At 38.7% G+C, this 23,303-nt stretch overlaps 1 protein-coding gene across 15 annotated transcripts in view; it reads right to left on the bottom strand.

Moving 5' to 3' along the window:
- The window catches only part of ppfia4 (PTPRF interacting protein alpha 4), a 142,152-nt gene that overhangs the window by 93,894 nt on the left and 24,955 nt on the right, over positions 1–23,303 (bottom strand). The window lies entirely within an intron of this gene.

Genomic DNA, 23,303 nt, shown 5'->3' with positions numbered 1-23,303 from the left:
TCACAGATCTTTAACTACATTCTTCCATAGCATTTATAGTTTACGAGCAATTCACTGCGACCATGTCCCAAAAATGCACTCATAATTTGGCTGAGGATCAAGAGGCAGACAATGACACGAAGTGAATGATGTAATTCACTCTGCCCATATAAAGCAAAACCTTAAAACTTGACATTTACAAAGAAAGTGCTGTATCTTCTATTAAAAACAAAACTCATTTATTAACTCACATTTATGTGGTTTCAAACTTACACTGTGAAAAAATTACACAAAAATACTGTAAAATATACCAAACACGATTGTTATTTCTGTGAATAAAAGCCTAAAATGAATCTTTTCATGATATAAAGCATCGTGTCTCTTCAGAAAATTTGGACTAGACCCCTCAATTCATATGAATTAGTTTTACGATTGCTTTATGAACTTTTTCAAGCATCAAACTGTTAGTTGTGTAGCTGTCAATGGAAGGACAGAAATCTCTCAGATTGAATCAAAAAGATCTGTTCTGAAGAGGAACGAAAGTCTCGCGGGTTTGGAACGACACCAGGGTGAGTAACTGATGACTTTTTTTTTTTTTTTTTTTTTTTGGTGGGAACCATCCAACAAGCTGTTGTACCCTTAAAGGTAAGAAACATTTCTGACAGTGTATTTTTCAACTATCTTTCTGCCATGGGATACAAAAAAGGAGACATTTTGTAACAGCATTAAAGTAAGTCGTTCATATGACTCAAACACTGTTCAAATTCTTTATTCCAAGGCATATAATAGCTTTTTGCAGAAAAAAAAAAGTTTGTACACATTCAAATATTTTGTCAATACTGTTACCGAATTACCTCATTACACACAGTTATCAAAAGGCTTCAGAGGACTATTTTGTGTGTTTTTAAGGAGCTTGTTAACTGGTCACTATGAATGGTAATTCACGACAATAGCACCATGGAAAACATCCAACATTTGAACTACATGGACAAAATAATAATAAAAAATTGGTTGAACTATCCCTTTAACTGACTGTACTTTTCTGGTAAACAAGTCAGTATTTGCACCTGGCTGGATAATGAGACCAAGACTCTAGCATGAAACCAACCCATCAATTCTTTAAACCTAGTGAGGCTGTTTCCTTGTGTGTGTGTGCATCTGTGAAAGGAAGTCGCTGACTGTTTACACCTCTTGGGGTAGATGGGAGATGTAAAGTTGACTTCAGCTGCCACAACGTCTCGCTGTTTCCAAGGAGACAGGATTTTCAGTGCCCCTGGACATGAGCCATTTGAAAAAAGAAAAAGAAAAAAACAAGGAAAGAAAGAGACAAATGTGCAGAGAGCAAAGAGACAGGGCACGAGTTACGGAATAGGACTTCTGAATGGTAAAACGGTCAGCATACCTTACCAATATACACGGTGTAAAGACAAGTGAGCTAAAGCGGCCGTGTTTACATACCGCATACACTCAAATAGATGAGCCCCTCTTTGTCGCGAGCTTTAAATAGCACAAAAGGGCAGCACTCAACTGTTCCATAAAAACAATACAATGTTTTTCCTCAAGAGGAAAACATTAGACCATATATGCACCTTGCTATTTCAAAACCCAACAACTGCTTCCAATTTTAATGACTCTTTACTTGGCCTACATTTGAATCCCCAGCCAAAACCTCCTCCAAAAATGCCCCTGGTCGAGCTATATGGCGTCATCGTAACCTCCTTCACTATTTCCCAGGAGAGGCACAAATGACATGACCCTGTCATCGAGTCGCAGTGAGTGCCGGCCCAGACAGCCACGGCCAGAATGGCCTGTGGTGCCACACATGCCCCTTATTTTTAATTACAGCCCGTCCCTGTCTGGCACACCGATGCACGCCCACTATCACTTATATACAACAAGAGACCATTACACCGACAATGGAGATTACTGTTGTGTGGTAAAGAACATTAGTCACAGAGATCTGGGGGAAGGAAGGAAGGAAGGAATGGAAGAAAAAGAGACAGAGAAAGAAAACTGAATGCATTTAACCATTTAATTGGACAACACGGAGGATTTAGATCAACATTTTTCAGGTGGCGAACCACATGGACATTAAAACAAATTGACATCGACATTGTCAAAAGCCCTATTCGCATGGGATTAGTATTATCTAGGGACCTCTGTGATTTAGAAATTACTCCCCCACATCTGAGTTTTGCGTGGCACATTCGCACGGGATAAGCAAAGCCTGTGATTTTACTCGAATTTACTGACTTATCTCCTGGATATGATGTTCAGACTTTGTAAATGTTTTTTTTGTTATAGATATAGCTGTATGAAATCATAAACAGTCACATGTATCAATATCGTTTTGATTGTTTTATAGTAATACAAATAATTTTGTTCAGTTAGAGAACAGACGCTACAATTAAACACTGAACGGAGCACAGACCAGCAGCAAGAGTCAGATTTCATTTATCATGTGTGAGAAGCTGACCATATACGGCAAAAGATTCAGTTTCAAAGTTAAATGTAAAAGCGCCCATTTAAGCGAGCTTGGTCTATATGGCTAATTTTGCCCTTCATGACAACTGTGAGCGGGTGAATTGTTTTAAATAATTAATTTCTTTTACATTATATAAAGCCTTAAAGTTCTGCATAATTAAGGGTGTTTTCACTTTAAAGCCACACTGTGTAACTTTTTTTAATTTATTCTTAGCTAAAATCACTTAGTTCTTTCAAAAATATATGTGCTCATTAATGTATATTTACTTCTTTCTAGTAATAAAGTATTCTCGTAAGTTTATAATATGCCATTGAAAATACATACAGGTGAGGGTTCGAATGCAGGTCGCCATGTTGCCCCTCCATCTTGAAAGTACATTAGCCAAAGAGGGACATACCCATAAATTCAAGCTTCGCCTTTCACGTTTTAACACTCGATGGCACCGTGTCGAATGTGAAGAGGGGGATTGCCAAACAAAATCAGAATTGAGAGGAACAGAAACTAATATTCACTGGATGGTCATATACCCTTTCACCGCTAGATAGGGGGAAATATCACACAGTGTAGCTTTAAGTGACAGGTGGATAGCCATTTATCTGCTGTCTGTTAGTCATTGGGTGCGTTTACATGCACGTTCTTAAGCCGATTATGCCCAATAAACCGACAATGAACATGGTCATGTAAACACGGTAACCCGTTTTCTTTTATCGGAGTCATAAACAGCGTAAGTATAAACCGGTCGGGACAGCTAGTTTTCTTCCTCTTACCTCGATTTCGCGCTGCATGTAAACGCATTAACCTGCTTTCTGTCAGCTTATTGAAGTGCGCATGTGAGATAGGTGACAAAAACGCAAACTTAGAGCAGATTTAAATGCATCCAGACAGAGTGAGATTGCGTTTTGCGTGAAATAAGGACATATTACAAACGCACTCGTTTAAGACAATTGTTAAGAGGTGTTCTCTTTTCTCATGCAGCAGAAGTAGCCTAGAAGAGGTTCAGTCAAAACGCTGCATAACTGCATAAGGGATAATATGAGCCGTAAATCTCCTGCTGACACGGTGTACGCTTTATTTCACATCACAACTGACGAAACATTTGAAAAACTCTGTCAGATCAGAGCCATATAAAGAGAGAGTTGCGACAACTCCATAGACTCCAATGGAACGTTTTTTTTACAGCAATGGTGGCTCATGGAGACTCTCAATAGTTCCCAGAAGTAGCAGCCACGCCATTGAGTTACAGCAGAAAAGACCGTTCGTGATGCACTTTTAAAAGGTAAGACGTTTAATCACGAAGATTTAAAATTATCAGCACATCTTAATTACGTTTCATCCATCGTTATGGAATTAGAGAAAATTATTCTTTAGTAAATACTTTATACTTATTACTTATTTAGTAATACTTTATACTTATTACTTATTTATACTTATTATACTTTAGTAAACTTTATCGAAACCACACTACAAAAGAACTGTGTAAAAATGCAGTATTATTCTCGCTGTAATATTGTTGCTGCCCACGTCGCCATGTCATGGAGAAGCTGTGTTTTCTTTTGCGAAAGCCAGAAAAGCTACTTTGTTTGGTCTTTCAATAGGCAACAGTGGCTAAGCTTTAGTTACAACACTGCTCCAGAACAGCACAACCCAAATATTCTACTGTGTGCGCTGTGCATTTTTCGGAGGACTGTTTCTAGCACCTGGAAGAGCACAGACCGTTTCAACGTCTTTGTCGTTTCTACGATAACAAATGCAAAAATGCAAATGTACCAATCTGATACTTTCTGGTCCAGTCGCACTGGCAACGTTGATCGATCAGCAACGTTGGTCATCTGCATCATAGGGGTCAGATTTGGGCTCGAATTGATAAGGTAGGACCATAGACTGTAAAAAAAAAAAAAAAACAGCAGGGCCGGCACTATCACCTGTTAATATTGCGTTCCTGTGGGAGCTGATGTTCCAAATATGGTAAGAAGCATGATATTTTTGTCAGACGCCTAAGGTATTATGGCCAATCACAATGCACTGGATCACTGGCCAATCAGAGAACACCACGCTTTCACAGACTGATGAGCTTTGAGAGATGAGACTTGTTAGCCCATTTGAATGTTTGTTGAGAATCTCATCTCTTAATCTCTTTATTAAGCTTTGCCGTATGAGTTTGTTAAACCATTTGGTTAAACTTTTGTTAAAATTACATATTCAATTATATGCAGCACCTCAGGCACTTTGTTTGTCACTTTTAATTAGTGTTAACACTGTAGGCCAATCACTTTTATTTCGTTGAGCCTAAAAAAAAAAAACACTGCTAAATGACTGAAACTGTTCTTTCATTTCAAGTATTAAAAGGAACTTTTGTACTACTGCTTGATTTGAAGGCCTGTTGCCCTGGGATTACAATAATTAGGTGTAAAAATTATGTTTATTGTGTTTGACTGTTCAATACTGTACATATTTACATTTAAAAAGCTTACATACAAGTTACTTAAAAGTTACTTTCCCTAGTAACTAATTGCTTGTGATATACCGTAATTTGTAAAGTAATTAAATTACTTTTTAAAGAAGTAACTAGTAACTGTAACTAATTACTAATTTTTAATAACTTGCGCAACACTGGCTTTCAGCATGCGCAAATGATTTGAGTGCTTGAACAGAAAGGATCACTGAATAGTCTGAGCACATTCACCTAAGCTTATGGTCATTTGGGTGTGTGTGTGGAGCGTAGCTGAGTGAACGTTTTCAATTCATTCCTATAGAAAGTTCAAACTTCATGCTCAAGTGATGAATTGTAGGATTGACAGCGGGCCAGAGAAAGTGTTGAGAGAGGCAAAAGCGGCTGCCCACTGCTCTGGGTGTGCGTGTCCACCGTTTGCAGTGTGTGTGTGTGTGTGCTCAGTGCACCTAATGTGTGGGCACTAACTTGAATGGGTTAAATGCAGAGGATAAATTCTGGGTATGGGTTACCATCCTTCTCATCACTTCACATACATTATACTGGCTGGGTTTACAAATGTTTATCAATTGTGATGAACACATATGCTACAGACACACCCCAAAGCGGAGGCATTTTAGCACTGTCAGCAGCACTGAGTTGAGTTTTGCCGCTGTAGAGGACATTCAGCGTTAAGAGTATCCTTTGAAAGGCTTAAGCGCTCAACTGTGCACAAGATGGGGCAGACTGGGAATATTCCATATATCTGGGCCTTGAGTCATCTTACACAAGTCACTGAAGCTTTCATGGTACTTATTCATTAAAGGTGCAGTCACATTTTCTGTTTTCTGCAAATCTTGGAAGGCAAAATTAAAAAGTCATTTCAAAAGGAATCCACATGATCTGGAATCCACAAAATAATTATCCACGCAGATTTCATGTCAGGTTCAGCTGGTAATGTGAGTTTGCCATTGACCAACAAAAAGCAGCTTGGTTTGAATATGACCTCTGTGAGAGCTGTGCTTCATACATCGCCACACTATCTGAAGACAATGAACCTTTTGCCCTGAAAATGTCACTAATGTGACCGCACCTTAAACGGAGCCCACACTCAATTGCTCATTAAAGTAAACTAGAAGGATTTGTTAACTTAAAAGATTTTTTCCACAAATCTTTCAAGTTCATGATATATTGATCATGAACTGATCAATATATTTATTTCACAAATATATTAATTAGCTCATAAACAAAACTAATGTCAACCACTGCGAGTTCAAGAGTGACTCCATATTGCACACTATAACGGAGGAAGGAAGGAGGCGGGAACTGGCGACCATTGAAAGACTTTTCATTCAAAATAAATAAACAAAACGAAAGTAACGTGGGCAGCCCCTCACGGACGACTGCCCGCACCCACATAATAAAACGTAAACATAACATAAATCTAGGCCTGGTCCTCTCTCGTCCTTCACTGGTATCGCTCGTCCATATATGCCTACGAGCTCCCTCATGAGAGGACTCGTCCTCGAGGATTTCATTCTGCATTCAAATGCTACTGTACCTCCCAAAGCATTGCAGTGATTATGCAGGCTTAAAGAATAAATGCAAATATGAAAGCTCTAGCATAAGTTCTGCTGGGAAGACTCAATTACCACGTCACTTAATGCCTTCACTCTAATCCAATGATATTCTCATGCTCACGGTATAAAGGCTCCGTACTTACACATGTTTGAGTTCGCAGATACTGAAGTGACGATTCGTCTCGCTCGCCTGCCAAATCGTCACGTCCACTGACACGCCCGCGTTCGTCATTCTCCTGTCACTGACGACGAAGTTTGCCGCTTCCTCCCATCCACATGCGCAGCTCGCACATTCAGTGTCGCGGGTTGACCGGAAAAAGGGCCTTCGGAGGACATTATCAAGCCGCGAAGGCTTACCGGTATCCCATCAGCCGAAGTTATCCAGCGTGTACCTACTGCACCTGGCCCTAATACTCTGACTAATCCACCAGAACCTGCTTCTCACAGCCAGTAACCGCTCCTTCACCCGGCAGACGCAACAAGTCGGCAGGAAGAGAAGTCTACGCAGCACCCTCAAGCTTCTACTTCACTGGATTTATCCGAGCCCGCCGGAGTTTAAACCACACCGCGTATTATTTCCCCCAACTAGCGGCGGAAATGCATATGACCAACCTGGAATATTTAGTTCTGTTCCTCTTAATTCCGATTCGTTTAACTCTACGGTGGCCGATTTAATCTAAGATCAACACGGCAATCCCCCTCCTTACATTCGACACGGTGCATCGAGCGTTTAAACGCGAAAGGCGAAGCTTTATTTACGGGTATGTCCCTCCTAGACTAATGTACTCAGATGGAGGGCCAACATGGCGATTACGTAATTATGCATTTACAATGGCATTTTATAAACTTACAAGAATACCTTATTACTTGAATAAGTACATATACATCATCGAGCTCATATTCTGAAGAACTAAGCTAGAGATAAGAATAATTAAAAGTTACACAGCTTGTAGCTTTAATGCTCAATTCTCCAAGACATCCAAGCCTCTTCAAGCAGTCAAGACCCTGGAATCAAAGACGTCGAGTTCGAACATTCTTTTAATAACTCCGAGCTCGGTCCCAGCCACTAACGTATTGCAACCCACCAGCTTCCTCCCCCAGACATCGGATTAAGCATTACATTGGACGTGCCTTCTACTTCAGCCATCTAAACGTTCTTCAACCGGAGGAGTCAACATTTCAGGATGCTCTGCCACACCCGAAACTCCTTCTTTTAACTTTCTTCAGCTCAGCTCAGTCTCCGGTAGGCATCTTGTCTCCAGCTGCAGTGTCCCCTCTTATTAGAGTGAACATTGTCTAAGGTAAGGATATTAACTTGGCTTCACTTCTGCTTCCATCGTCTGCCGTTAACAGAAAATGGTAGAACGTGGTGACGTGGCAGTGCTTCTCATAATTTACGATCCCAGATAACCGGAATAGTTAATTCGGCGATTCGCCATCGCATTCAGCTTTACATAGCCATATTGGGCCAGGTTCCTGATCGGAGGGAAGAGTTAGATCTGAATTAGCTTAATGGCTGACTCTAACCGAAGGTACAGGAGAAACTTGTTCTATGAATATCATAAACCTTCTCAGCCAAATCTACTCCTCTCGCTCTACAACTCCAGTTTAGTCTGGTCCGTTACCGTCACGGTATTGCTCGTTCGCTTTTCGGTGGTTCAAAAAAAAAAAAAAAAAAAAAAAAAAAAAAAAAAAAAAACTGGCATGTTCCATTAACGGCGCTCATCATCATGACATCAAGCAGGCTAGTCAGATGCAAGGCCGTCCAAGGAGCTGAACACATTAAGCTAGTTCATACTTTGCTGGCTCCGCAGCGTGAGCCTCCGAGACTGCGCGCGCTCCTCCCCAATCGGACGAGACGTTACTTGACGCGCTCGCCGTCGTGCTATTCTTAAAATGACAGAGGGTGAATCCGAGTACTCGTCTATAAACCACCAGGAAACGTCGAGAAGAGCGGGCTAAGGTACACAGGTGATGACAATTATTTAGTTACTCTTGATATTATTACTCGTGACGTGAACAAAATATGTAAGCAAATTAAAAAAAAATAAAAAATAAAAAAAAAAAAAAAAAAAAAAAAAAAAACAGCTTCACTCCAAGGTGACCTCTCTCCACTGAATATAAACCATGCTTAGATTCCTAAACAGAGCAGTAAATGCTACACGCAGTCAGTTAGCAATATAAAAAAAAAAAAAAAAAAAAAAAAAAAAAAAAAAAAAAAAAAAACTCCGAAAGAGAAATCAATGTGTAGTCCTGTGTGTGGTGCGATAGACGGCCGTTTGATTTCTGATTGTATGAAATGAGATGAATATGTGCAATGTCCTGGCATTACGACTGAGTGCTCATGTACGCAAGAGATTCAAATATTAGTACATGCATTCCAAGTGAGTGCAAGCAGTTCTTAAATAACGCGAATACAGTCGTTTTTTCTCTAGTGATTCGTATTTGTTATCATCGTACGCTCACGAGCGTGACCTAAAACATGGCGGCGATTCCCCAGAACGCAACGCGCAGTGACGTTGATTCCCAGACTCTATAGGTCTGCTCTCGCTCTACGACATTTACCCCATAGCCGTCGCTAGCACGATCTGGGGCCATTCATAGTCTCGCCCACGCATCTCGATGTTCTGCGAAAACAATGCACGGTTGCCCCCAATAACAAGGCAGATCATCTTGCCTTCCAGTAAGCTTTAGTGAGACGGTTTATCTGGCAATCCGTCGCCGTAATCCTAACATTGAAGCTCGAAATATATTCATGGCACTGCCATGTTATTGCTGATGCGCTCTATCGATCGATTCCAGTTTTAGACGGAATCTAAAACTACCTAATTAAACGTGTGTCTTAAGGTGTCGCTCCTACAACTTCAAGCTTACACGTCCGCATTGCTAGCTTTTCTATGTTCTGTTTAGTCTTCCAATTCCAGTATTTCCCATTTTAATTTCGACCGTGTTCCTTTCTCGTTCAAAAAAAAAAAAAAAAAAAAAAAAAACTTCCATCCGCCGGCTCCTCGCAGGTATTCAATCCTAAGCAAAAATAAATAATCCTAATTTTCCAATTCTCTTCTCCGAACTTCATTCGTTTACTCCTTAAGGCGTAGCTAAATCCTCTATTAAACAGATCGATAAATGTCTGCCCATTACTCTGCCGTTGTTGCTTAATTCATCAATTCCGTCCGCAACGGTTTCTTCCCTTAACATCAATATCTTGCTAGTAGCAGTGTACTAGCTGCTTTTACGGATCATGCGTCCAGGTGAATTCTCTTATGATCCTAATATTTTTGATCCTTCTCACGGCATTTCCTTTCTGATATTGTTTCTCTCCCAAATTGCTTCACTCTAATTCTTTAACATTCAAAAACGACGCTCAAAGCTCCGGCGTCACCTTATCTTTCCCTTAAATCAATAATAATTTTTGCATTTACATCTATGGTTAAAATTCTTAAAATCCGCCCTAAAACTTCTAACGTTGCCCCTCTCTTCATCTTACCTAACGGTGCACCTCTTTCAAAGGCTGGTCAGAACCATTTAAACTCTGTCATTAAAAGCTGTAGTCTATCCCCCTCTCTCTACACCGGCCCTCATTCAGAATCAGGGCAACTACAGCAGCTGAACGAGGAATCCCCATGTCAGCCATCAAGCATCTGGGTAGGTGATCTTCCTCGGCCTTCAAATCATACAGAAGATCAGATTCTATCACCATTCTTCAAGCTCAGCAAGCTCTACAGTACTATAAGGTAAATTTCTATGCAACTACTGGTGGTGGTGTCATTATTATTCATCCCGTTATATTACTCTAGCCAGCACTCCTCAACGACTCTCTAGTCATCTAATGTGTGGCCTAACGGCTCTGTTCTATGTGGCCTTGTCTCTATGTGGCTGTAGCAGCCGTTGTGCCTTCGTTACATGTTCGATTATTAAAGCAAATAAATAAGTTAAAAAAAAAAAAAAAAATAGTAAATAATAATAATTATAAAATAAAAATAATGAAATAAATATAAATAAATAAATATAAATTAAATAAAATTAATAAATAAATCCATATATTTAATGCGATATTCATGTTATATGTGGTCTACTGTGACCGTGTAGCCTAATGTGGCCTTGTCTCGTGGTCTTGTGGCCTACATGGCATGGTTAAATGTGGCCTAGTGGCTTTTGTCTCGTTGGCCTCATTCAGTGTGGCTTAGTAGCCTTGTGGCCCAGCAAAGAAAAGGGGCCTAGTCTCTATGTCAGTCTCATGGTACATATTGCCTCGTGCCACGTCCGGCCTTCATGACCATGTTTCGTGTGGCTTAACAGCCGTCGTCTGTACGTCTTGTCTAAATGTGGAATCATGGCAGAGGAAACGGTCTATGTTCTGTGTGGTCTACTGTGACCGTGTAGCCTAATGTGGCCTTGTCTCGTGGTCTTGTGGCCTTCATGGCATGGTTAAATGTGGCCTAGTAGCCTTGTCTTAAGTATGTCTGTCTATGTGTGGCATTAGTGGCCTCGTGGCCACGTGGGCCTTGTGTTTATGTGGGGCTTGGCGCCTTGTGGCATATGTTTGCCTCGTCCTTCAAAAAGATGCCTAATCGGCCAGTGGCCCCTCTGGGGCATATGTTCAATGTGGCTTAGATGCCGGTGTTTTGCGTGGTCTGTCTATGTGTTGCCCTAGTGGCTTGGTCTCGTCCTTAAAAGATGCCAAGTTGGCCAGTCGCCCCTCGGGGCATAGGTTATGTGTGGTCTTAGACCCGTAGCATTTTGCTTTATTAAGGAAGCGCCTGTTTTCATCTAGCCAAGTGGCTTCGTTCATGTACTGTCCAGTCCACCTCGTCTCCATGTGGCATTAGCAGCCGTTGTGGCTTAGACGCCTCGTCTCTGTGGTCTGTTGAGGCCGTGTGGCTCATCAGAGCCTCGTCTCTGTGGTCTATAAAGGCCATGTGGTCCAATGAGGCCAGAATTTGTGTTGTACGGCCCTAGGTGGCCGCTATATGTGGTCCAATGTGACCTGTTTATTACTTTTGCCAAAGCGGCTGTTCAAATGGTCCAATGAGGCCTTGTCTCTGTGTTTGTGGTCCAATGCGGCCTGTTTATTATTTTTGCCAAAACGGCAGTACAGATGGTCCAATGAGGCCTCATCTCTGTGTTCAATGGTCCAATGAGGCCTTGTTCTGTGTTTTTCTAGGAGTGAACTGGCAAATTACAAAAAAAAAAAAAAAAAAAAAAAAAAAAAAAAAGGGCATCTTGTCTGCCTGGTGAAATGCGGCCCGTTCATTATTTTGCCAAAAACGGCTGTACAGATGGTCCAATGAGGCCTCATCTCTGTGTTCAAATGGTCCAATGAGGCCTCGTGTTCAAATGGTCCAATGAGGCCTTGTCTTTGTGTTTTCCTAGGAGTAACTGGTAAATGTTATATAATAATAATTATAAAAAATAAAAATAAAAAATGCAGCTCGTCTGCGTGGTGAAATGAGGCCTGATTATTATTCCGCCAAGGCAGCCGTTCGGATGATCCAATAAGACCTTGTCTCTGCGTTCCTATGAGTGAACTGGCAAATGCCTTATATGTAAAAAAAAAAAAAAAAAAAAATTCTAAGATATAGGCATGCTGTATCTTTTCTCCTTTTACTTCTATTATATAGTAACTTCATTCTCTATTTCAGGAATCCCAAGATTTTAGACCGGTGGGTATAATCATTTACCAACTTTTGGGGGTTGGCGGAACCCGTCCCGGTGGATTTACACTCCACCCATTTTTGGGGGTCGGCTGCGCCCCTGCCCTCGTCTTCAGGCAGGAATTGCAGATCCGAGACCCTCGGATTATGCTCTTCGGACGGGGCCTACGCCAAAATGACTCTGTACACTATCAGCTTGCTGAGCTGTTAATAAATGCACTATTGTTAATATATTTCTCCCCGAGTCTTTCTGGTAGAAATGAAAGCTCTAGCATAAGTTCTGCTGGGAAGACTCAATTACCACGTCACTTAATGCCTTCACTCTAATCCAATGATATTCTCATGCTCACGGTATAAAGGCTCCGTACTTACACATGTTTGAGTTCGCAGATACTGAAGTGACGATTACCCCCATCCTCCCCACCACCACCAGGATGGCCCTGTCCATACCCTACCGGGGGGTCGGCTGCGCCCCTGCCCTCGTCTTCAGGCAGGAATTGCAGATCCGAGACCCTCGGATTATGCTCTTCGGACGGGGCCTACGCCAAAATGACTCTGTACACTATCAGCTTGCTGAGCTGTTAATAAATGCACTATTGTTAATATATTTCTCCCCGAGTCTTTCTGGTAGAAATTATTTCACCTTTAAAATCAGCAATGTTCCAACTCAAGATTTAGCATCTCTCCTAGGAATCCTTATTTATGGGTCAGGATGCCTAATGCATAATCATTACTATTGACTTGCAAATATGCAGATTCCAAAGTGATCTCAAACATGCCATGGTCTGCAGAAACCCATCCCCGCTACACATTCTCGCAGTGCTCTTAGCCTAGTCACCAGATGTCACCAAAAAGTCACCAAAAAATGCACTGTGGAGAGTGTCTGGAGCCATAATAATCTTAAAATGGCTACCATGGAAACAGTTTGGCATTGCGAGGATCAGCCGGTGATCTATTTTTAACAAAAGAGCAAAGGTGCTCATGCCAGGCAGTCAATATGGCATGTTTATACATATTACATTTTAATATGGGCAAGAAGACATATGCTTACATTGGAACAGATCTATTTCAGTCTCAACTGTAACAGTTATAGGACCACACGCACGAGCCACGTGAGTCATATGAACGCCAATTAAGATCGGCAAACTGAGTGGAAAAGAATGGCACTGATGAAGAACGCTTCAATTCCTCCCTGCGCCTTGCCCGTGTCTTTAGTTTACATGCCAGTGACCGCATCCAATCTTGAACAATTAAAGAGCATTGCCCTGTGTGTATGTTTTTGAGAAAGAGTATGTGGAGCCTGTGTGTCTGCCCTGAAGATAAAGGACACCCTGATGCATGCGTGCACAAAAAGGAAAACATTGATTAACACTGAGAGACCTAGAAAGAAAGCCAGAGGGAAAAAATGTGGATGCAAAAGAGCTAAAGAAATACAAGAACGACAAAGGACTTCTTGTGTGCGTCTGTGCAGGTATTGCTGACAGGGAGAGGCATTACCTTGTCACTTTTATGTAACGAATCTGATAGCATTTGTTGTTCATCTCACGTTTGTCCATCTCAGACTTGTAGTCAGTCACAACCTTTCAATGGCAAGAGACTGCTGCAGTGCACCCTGACCACATCACTCTTCAAAAGAGGTCAGGCATTTTATTGATTTTGCTGAATAATCTGCTCTGATAAGAGCTTCCAGAACTTTTCGGACATTGAAAACAATCTTTCCAGAGCAGTGGTTCTGAACCAGGAGGCCTCCGTAAACTTCCACTGACAAATAAAGTTGCTAAAAAGTTATTCCATTTCAATTGTTAAGTAATATTTCGAAGTGTTTAAAATCGTTTGTTTGTTTTTTTACTTCACCACCCAAAAATGTCAGGTGGTACAAATATTGGTGGTATTCAAATATTTGTATATATTGTTACTCTTATTTCTTTCTTTCTTATTACTTTCTAAAGTTTTGGATATAAAATGGGTATTCGTCTTACACACACACATCTATTCACTTCAAAAGGCCTTTATTAACTCCACGGAGACGTATAGATTACATTTATAATGGATAGATGCACTTTTTTGGGCTTCGAATTTTGGGCTTCCATTCACTGCAATTATAATGCCTGGAAGAACCAGGACATTTTTGAATATAACTCTGATGGTATTTGTCTGAAAGAAGAATATCATGTACACCTAGGATGCTTTGAGGGTTGAGTAAATTATGGGATAATTTTAATTTCATTTTTGGGGAGAATCATCCCTTTAACTTTCTAGAAAGTATGTAAATTGCATCCTAGTAGCCAGGTATTTAGTATCTTTTGATTTTACTTTTAAAGACAAAAATAAAAATTACACAATTATTTACATGAATGCATTTATTAAAATGTATTTTCAGCCATTTGTTCACTTTGACCTATTATTTGCTGTTTTAAATTAAGAAATTGCATGGTTGCTCACTACCTGATGAGTTGGCAGGGAATATGCTGAATACTGGATTTGTATTTATTTATTTATTTTTAAATTTCAATTGCAGTTATATAAAATGCTATTTTAGTCATTAGTCTATTGAAATAAAAGTAGTAAATTGATCATAAACACTAAAGTCACATGACATTACATTTAGAACATTTTAATTGTTTTATATAATAATAATAATAATAATGTAATCATAATATATGAATTTAAATAATGAAGTTATCCAACAGCCCTGTTGAAAATTTGCTGAGGCCCCTAGTGTGCATTTAAATAGAAATAAAAACAACTAAAAGTCTTGCATTCAGTATTTTCCTTAAATATGTTGATTTTAATACCCATCATATTACTGATGTATTATTATTATTATTATTTATTTGAAATCAGGTTTATATCCTACCCTGAAGACACACAGGCCCAAAAGAAGACAAGTTCTTTATATCCCACATAGAGATATTAATAAATGCTAACTATCAAGTACACATACAAGTAACATACTAGTGATGAATTAAATTTCAGAGAATGTTTAAAGTGTTCTTTCCCACGGAGATTACAGTGTAACCACAAGCAGGAGCGGTCATGTTTGTGCCTCTATTAAAAGCAAAACATCTGAAGAGGTAGTTAAAAAGAGTGTAGGAAGGTTGAGAAATACAGAACAGAGGCCCGCCGTCTCGGGTGACTGGAACACGGTGGAAAACAACACTGACATTCATGGCTGTGGGGATTCCTGTAAATATTCAAGGACTAATATTTATTATTTACAAAATGTATGCTTTTTGTCACCTCCCAACTTTTAATCTCCTTTCCAGCTCTATTGTCCTCCCTCTCACACATTGAGGACTGGAGCCAAGTATTGTGGTCTATATTGACCCATCCAAGCTGAACATTGAATGAATGGGTTTGTATTGATCTTCCGGGCATGCCTGAAGGTCCAAAATAGCATACAGAAGGAGAAGACCCAAAATAAACATCTCATAAAAGTTACATGTAAATACGACTGTGTTTGGCTCATGTGGCCTATAGAGTTGCACTGTACTAGTAAGTGATGGAGGGGAGAGGATTATATATTGTGTTAATTTTTTCTTTAAATGTGTTAAATTTATATTCCGTTTTATTTAATATCATATAACTATGTCTTTTGTAATATAATTATTACAAATGAATTATTACATTTTAAAAATTCTAAAAAAACATAGATGCATTTACTTCTGATTGTGCTGGAAGCAAATCTCTTAGTGGCTCTTTATGTCTTCATGTCAAACTTTGACCAGAAAAAGATAAAAATAGTGTAGTTTCATTGCAGCAAATTTAATTTCCAGTACACATGACTTGGCCTGACTCACTGTTTACTGAGACTGTCTCTCTTAACAAGCCCTGTGCTGGCCACATTCTGGGAGTCCTGCTAGCATAGCAAAGGGCGCTACACATCCCAATTACAGCCCTAATCAAATGAATCACATAGCTTATTTGAAAGACTTTGGTTGAACAGGTTAACAGTCTCATTAGCTAAGTTGATTTCTTCTTTACTTGCTGGAATGCTCGATTTCTCGAGGCTTGTGAAGCCATATGAGTTTAATCTCATAAACTCCAGTTCAAACGTTTGGGATCAATAAGATTTTGTTTTTTACGTTTTAGTAAGATGTCTCTTATGCTCACCTAGACTGCATGTAAATGATCCAAAATACAGTGAAACCAATAATATAGTAAAATATTTGTACAATTTAATATAATAATAATAATAATAATAATAATAATAATAATAATAATAATAATAATAATAATAATAATAATAAAACTATTTAAACATTAAAAAACTTTCTAAACAGGTATGTTTTTAGTCCCGTTATAAAAACACCAGTCATACACACCAATATGACTTTTTTATATAATGAATATAATATAATATAATATAATATAATATAATATAATATAATATAATATAATATAATATAATATAATATAATATAATATAATATAATATATAACAAATCTTACTGACCACAGACTTTTGAACAGTGGTGCATTTTATATACAAGTATAACAAATTGGAATTGATTCATTTATTAATTGATTATATTGTGTTAATTTGCATGTAAACAGAAGAAAAAAATGTAAAAACTGAAAATTAATTTCTTATTCTGCATTACCATATATTCTACATCCCTTAATCCTACCCAATACATAAATTTAACAACTACCTTAGTGACTAAAAAAATTATAATTTCCTCCTGAAACACCAATTAGGCATAACATTATGACAGGTGAAGTAAATAACACCTTTTATCTCTTCATCACGGCATCTGTTAGTGGGTGGGAAATATTAGGCAGTAAGTGAACATTTTGACCTCAAAGCTGATGTGTTAGAAGCAGAAAAAATGGGCAAGCCTAAGGATTTGAGTGAGTCTGACAAGGGCCAAATTGTGATGGCTGGGTCAGAGCATCTCCAAAATTGCAGCTCTTGTGTGGTGTTCACGTTCTGCAGTGGTCAGTATCTATCAAAAGTGGTCCATGGAGGGAACAGTGGTGAACCAGCAAGAAGTTAATGCTGGTTCTGATTAGGGCTGTGCGATTAATCGAAATCATAACAAAATCTCGATTTGAGCATGCGCGATTTCTAAATCGTTTCATAGCACGATTTTTCCGCGCTCCTGGCCCCAACCTCCCAGTATTCTATCCGAACCAATCAGAATGCAACATATGAAACATATCAACATATGAAATAATAAATAAATAAAAATTAATATTAAAGGCTAATATTTAAACAAAGCCTAATTAAATAGGCTACGTTTTCTTTAACCCATGGCCGACGAAGTTGGCGCATTCGGATGGACATTGTCCTTTATGGCAGCGGATATAGGCCTAACCCATAATTCAATAGACATTTTTAGCCATACAGATATGTGCAAGACATAATTATAAACCATAAAGTGTCTACTTTTATTTGTGTACACTCACAAAGCCGTGATTAAAATCAAAATTGGGAAAACAATCAAGAAATTGTGATGAAGGTGTCAGAATACACAGTGCATCTCAGTTTGTTCGAGTATGGGGCTGCATTTCCGCATACGTCAGGGTGCCCATGCTGACCCCTGTCTACCACAGAAAGTGGCAACAGTGGGCACATGAGCATCAGAACTGGACCATGGAGCAATGGAAGAAGGTGCCCTGGTCTGATTATTCCTGTTTTCTTTTACATCACGTGGAGGGCCGGGTTTGGGTGTGTCGCTTATCTGGAGAACACATGACACCAGGATGCACTATGGGAAGAAGGCAAGAAGGACTGTTTTGGCAGTAAAATATTAGGAAGGTGGTCATAATGTTATGATCGGTGTATGTATTCCACAATTATTGGCTCCCCTTCATTTAATACTTTGTGCAGCTTTCTTTGCCAAGTAACAGCTCTGTATCTTCTCCTACAATACATAATAAGGTTGATGCACATATGGCAAGAGATTATAGACCATTCCACCATACAGAATCTCTCCAGATCCTTCAGAATCAGAGGACATGCCTGATATGTCAATGGAAAAAGGTAAAATGTTACCATCTCCAGTTGGTTTAAACGAGTTTTTCAACAATTAAACTATCTTCTTCAAGATTTCAAGATTTGTGCAGCTCAACAACCTTTTGTCACACATCATTAATGTATTCTCAGGTCTTTCCAATGGTGATATATGACTATAGGAATTTGGCCTGTGTGTCACTTCATATTTAGAGCCTTTAGTGGAAGTCATGACTTGTCACTTAAAGGTGCACTATGTAGTATTGTTGCAGTAAAATATCCAAGAAACACTAGGCCAGTGTTATATATTTTGTTCAGTTGAGTACTTACAATATCCCAATAGTGGAGGTGTCCCGTCCCATCTCGTCATAATAAAAGTCCCGCTGCTCACGAGGCGTCTGTTTGTGTAACAATCGCTCAAGCGGCCGTGCTCAGCTCCACAACACTCTGTCCTTCTCTGCTTCATACTACAGTAACGTTAATAACCGCATCCATGAACATGATTTCTGCCCGAGTCCTATTTTCCACTGGCTCTGAGGTCAGAACCACATGTCCCAAGATTCTGAGCTCAAACTTGGCATCATCAAACTACACCATTGTTTTGAATAGGTGCCCTAGTGGACGGAAAAGTTGCATAATGCACCTTTAAGTGTTCTTGATCACTAAGGTAAACTTAATATACTATATGGGAATATACTTCAGTTAGATTTTTACTTATTTGAATGTAGGGTGGCAATATTTTTGGCACACCTATTTTGGAGAAAATGTGTACATTATATTGGTGATTTGTCATGTGACAAATTATATTGTTAAAACTCAAGATCAGAAGAAATTTCAACCTATTCAAGTTGGCTGTGCAGGAGCTGTACTGTTTCTATGAATGGAAATAGCTGCCCCTGAGTGTTACCAAGGCCATTGGGTGGACTGACTTGCTTTAAAAAGGACTTTGTCTTTAACCACTTGATGACTGATACCAGAGGGAGGAAGAAATGGCAGAGCATTCAAAGAAAAGTGAATAGAAAAAAAATCACAATGCTCAATATGGATGTAGAAATGGAGCCAAATAAAGACTAAAGCCGCTAAATGCCACATGTTACAATGGATCGTTTCAAACCTTTTATAGTTTTTATTTATTTGTTCATTCATTATTTATTTAGTATTATTATATTATTATAATTTTAATATTGTTTATAGGGTATTTTAAATATATATTATATATTTTATTTATTTTGAGCATAGTGGTTTAGTTATAGGATGTCTTCTATTTGTCTTCTGTCTTCTGTCTTCTTTATTGTTATCCAATAAAGTGTAATGTCATTTTGTGTCATTATGGTTATACTGTGTGAATAATGTTTTTGAGTATATTTTTAAGCGTTTTACTTTTATTCCGAAAGGACAATGAAGAATGACTGAAGAGAGAGATAGGGTGGGAACGGGAAATTACTGCGGGACACATTTGAACCTGGATCCCCTGTGATTTGTTTCCTTTTTTTCTTTTCTTTTTTCCAAATAACACTAGACTCTACACATTAGCTGGACCAATCTGGAAAATGGATCATTTAACACAAGAAACTAATGTATAACTGTTTATTGCTGATTTGACATGCTATAGAAATGCAATCTGGACAAACTTGTATGTTTATCGCCAACATAAAAAAAAATAGTTGCCAGAGGGGGTTGACTTGTCTTACTTGTCTGAGTTGGACTTTGGCAGTGAACTGCTTTGGCATGAACAGAAGCATCCATCATTGCAAATGTGAAACAGAGAAAGTAACTGTGGAAAAAAGTATAACATTTTGCCAAGTGTTTTTTTTTCTTTCCCGAGGACAGTTGGAGGTTGAAGCTATGGTGGGTCAGCAGCGTGTTACTGGCTCTGGCTGCAAGTGAAGCACTTTCCTGCCAGTAAGTGCAAAAGCAGCACTGGGTGCTCCAGGAAAACGCTCCGTGATGCGGTAGTATTAACTTATTTTGAGATTTAACAAAGTTCCTTTGATTACGATACAACAAGAAACAAAGTTATGTAAAACTGCTTTCGAAGTTTCTCAGAAGTGGTAACATCTCCCCTACATCTTCTCTCCCAGTGGGAATCATTAACCTAGTTAGGACTTCATTAAAAGTCTCGCCTGCCTAAGTTGATTTCTTGAAGCCTGACTTTACAGAATTCAATTATTTAACAATTATCATTGCGTTCCTAAGGCCGCACAAGCTTTCCATGTTACCATGTAATGGTCCACACGAGTGCTACGCTACATAAACAGACCAGTTCCTCTAACAGACTGCTCATATTCTCTTCATTTCATTCTGTACCTTTTGGGCATGCTAAAATTGAGCTGTCTGGCTCAGTGGATGACCTATTTAGCATGACAGAAGCGAATTTACTTGAATCTCCTTGAGATATTTTCCCCTCCATTGATTTTTGGGTCCAGGATGGCACCTTCTTGGCAACGTGCATGTCTTGACGTCTCGGGGGCTGTTCTCAAGGATATGCCAGAGCTACACGTATTAGTCAAGGATTTGGAAATGCTTTAAACCACTAGAATATCATTAAGTGAATGTGTTTACTATTGCATGCATAAGCAAAACAATGTCCATGACACCCGAAAAAAAGAGCTCATCTTAAACGTAATTAAATTGGATTATTTTCCCCGTGAAAGTCATGAAGGAAACAAGACAGTGTCTAATTGAATATTCAGCTGTGGCTGCCAATTGTTGTGTCTTCCACGACATGCCACACTAAACCAGCTCTGTAAATGGACAGGCTGGTGGAAGATAATACCAGCTCACAAGCACACACAAACACAAGCCTGTCCTAGAGAGGGATTGTTAACGTGTAAGAAAATAACACAGATGGTATCTGGAGAGGAAACTTAACAAGTGATGTGTCTGCCTTAAGTATTACTGTTACATTATAAACTGTGCCAATCAAGTTGTATTCTAAGCAAGGAGAAATGAGAAAGAGTTTTAAGATATACAGCTATATTTCTGGATGGATAAGCAAGATGGATTTTGCTCCATTAGACAGAAAAATAATATTATTATTATTATTTTTTAATTAAAAATAATTCTAAGACTGTTTTGAATACTATTTTCTACATGGAAAATAGTTTATCTCAAAACAACTAACACACTAGCTAGCATTTTGGGGGAAAAATCCTTGTCAATGACTTTGTAAAAAATCTATACAGACTTGCTTTGATTTTAAAACTGATCTAACCTTTCATGTAAGAAATTAGTTGAAGAAAGTGTTTCTCTCGTTCAGCTGTATATGATAGGCCTTTTCCAAACATAAGGTCATGTATGCGCACAGTTTTCTAAAATTAGGGGCGCTTACCCACTTACATCTTTCCCCACTATCCCCTACTGTCCTTGACCCATTCTCCACTTGTCCAGTTTTAAAATAGACACCACTATGAGTCACGTTCGACCCCCTAAAGGATCTTAAGCGACTTCAAATGGTCCATCTTGTGCATGAAATCTTCCTTGTCACCTTCTCTCAGTCCAATGAAAAATGGGAATTTCTTTCATTGGCTCCTCTATGAAATGAGGCTATCACATCCATGTTTGGCTTAGCTGTGGGGGCGGGTGTGAGGGCTGATGATATTACTGTAACTGGACTCTAAATTGACTGCCTCAATGACTACATTGAGCGATAACTCATGGTCCTGTCAAACACTAAAATAGTCAGAGAAGAGTTCCTTATAAATACAACATAAAACTTCTCCAACAAAATCACAATCACTCAAATAACTCAATTTCAATTTTTAATCTATTTACAATTAACCCCTTCAACAACCACTCCAGTTAGACCCAGAAATGTTTTTCTCCTGGTTTTCAAGATTGCTATTTTTGCTGTACCCATTCAATAGATCAGGATTTTTAATTCGATTTTCCAGTGCCCTTTTACCTTTATAAATACCTTTATAAAAGGGTAATTTAATCTTGGACTCTCACAACTAGCTCACAGCCGAAGATTTGTTCACGAAACACCCCTGTGTTGCAGTTCTGCTTTCGTTGGAACTATTATTTTGTTGCAAAATGGAGCAGACAATACTGTTTAAAATGTACATCGCTTAATATTACTTTTGTTTGTTGAACTGGATAAATTGCATTCTTGCTCGTATAATATTATATCATTAAATAACATTAACTTAAAAAACAAACTTATGGTATGGGCATGTTTTTGTATCGATGAGAGTTTGAGTCGTAAATTGATCTTTATGCACAGTCTTTGTCTATATTTGTGTCTCTGCTGTGTAAATTTGTATAATATTAATTATTTTCTTTTTTTTTAACATGATTTTTGTTTATAGTAAATTTGTTTATTGTATTTAACAACAGGTTTTAAAGAGTTAAATCTGTTTTACTGCTGTTTATATTTGTATTGTTTTCTGTAATCTTTTTATTGTGTTTTAGGTAGACAATTTTAAGATCTGTCCAGGGACAACGGATGAAAAATAGCCTTTTGGCTAATTCTGGTGCATTTACAGTAATGTCGATTAATGTACACTGTCCCTGTTAAATAAACAAATAAAATAAAAAATAAAAAATATTTGTTCTTCATGCTAATAAGTGCAAAATCCCAACATTTCACATTCCCAAGAATGGCAGTAATGTAGCACGATTTGCTAAGGCACCATACTCTGCACGCAACATCATATCCACACTGTGCATGTGTGGATGTAATTTGATTGGATGTCATAGATTTGACCCACTCTTTTGTGGCATTTTGCCTGTTAGAAATACATGCTTGTCGGTTTTAATGTTATTCCAAGGTGGGGTAGAATTAAAGGTGTACTCACATCAGGCATGTCCCCAATCGCAATGGTCCCATCTCCCCACTTTCCCGCTGGCCTGCACTCTCATTGCACTTAACGTTGCAGGACGGAGCTTGCTTATGAAATTACGATGCTTTTATTTTGAAGAAAACAGGAAGCAAATTGCTTTCGCTAATAGACTGCCTAATAGATTTATCACTTACACAGCGCTGCGATTTACATTTAATTGTGCTGCATATCAGAACAATATTACCGAGGCTGATGACGCTGATGGAGGAAACTACTCAAATCAATAATGTGAGAACCAGACCCGTTATAAACCTAAATACACTCAAACTAAATTAAAAGTGTACCATCAAAATAGCAATAGAAGATGTTTGTTAGCTGTTCAGTGCTCCGGCACGGTTTGTGATCACACTACATGTATACCTCTTCAAGGGCCA

Source organism: Pseudorasbora parva, chromosome 22 (genome assembly GCF_024679245.1).
Source record: "Pseudorasbora parva isolate DD20220531a chromosome 22, ASM2467924v1, whole genome shotgun sequence".
Lineage (NCBI taxonomy): Eukaryota > Metazoa > Chordata > Actinopteri > Cypriniformes > Gobionidae > Pseudorasbora > Pseudorasbora parva.
The sequence above is the reverse complement of the archived record's forward strand: the minus strand, read 5'-3'. Positions and strand labels throughout refer to the sequence as shown.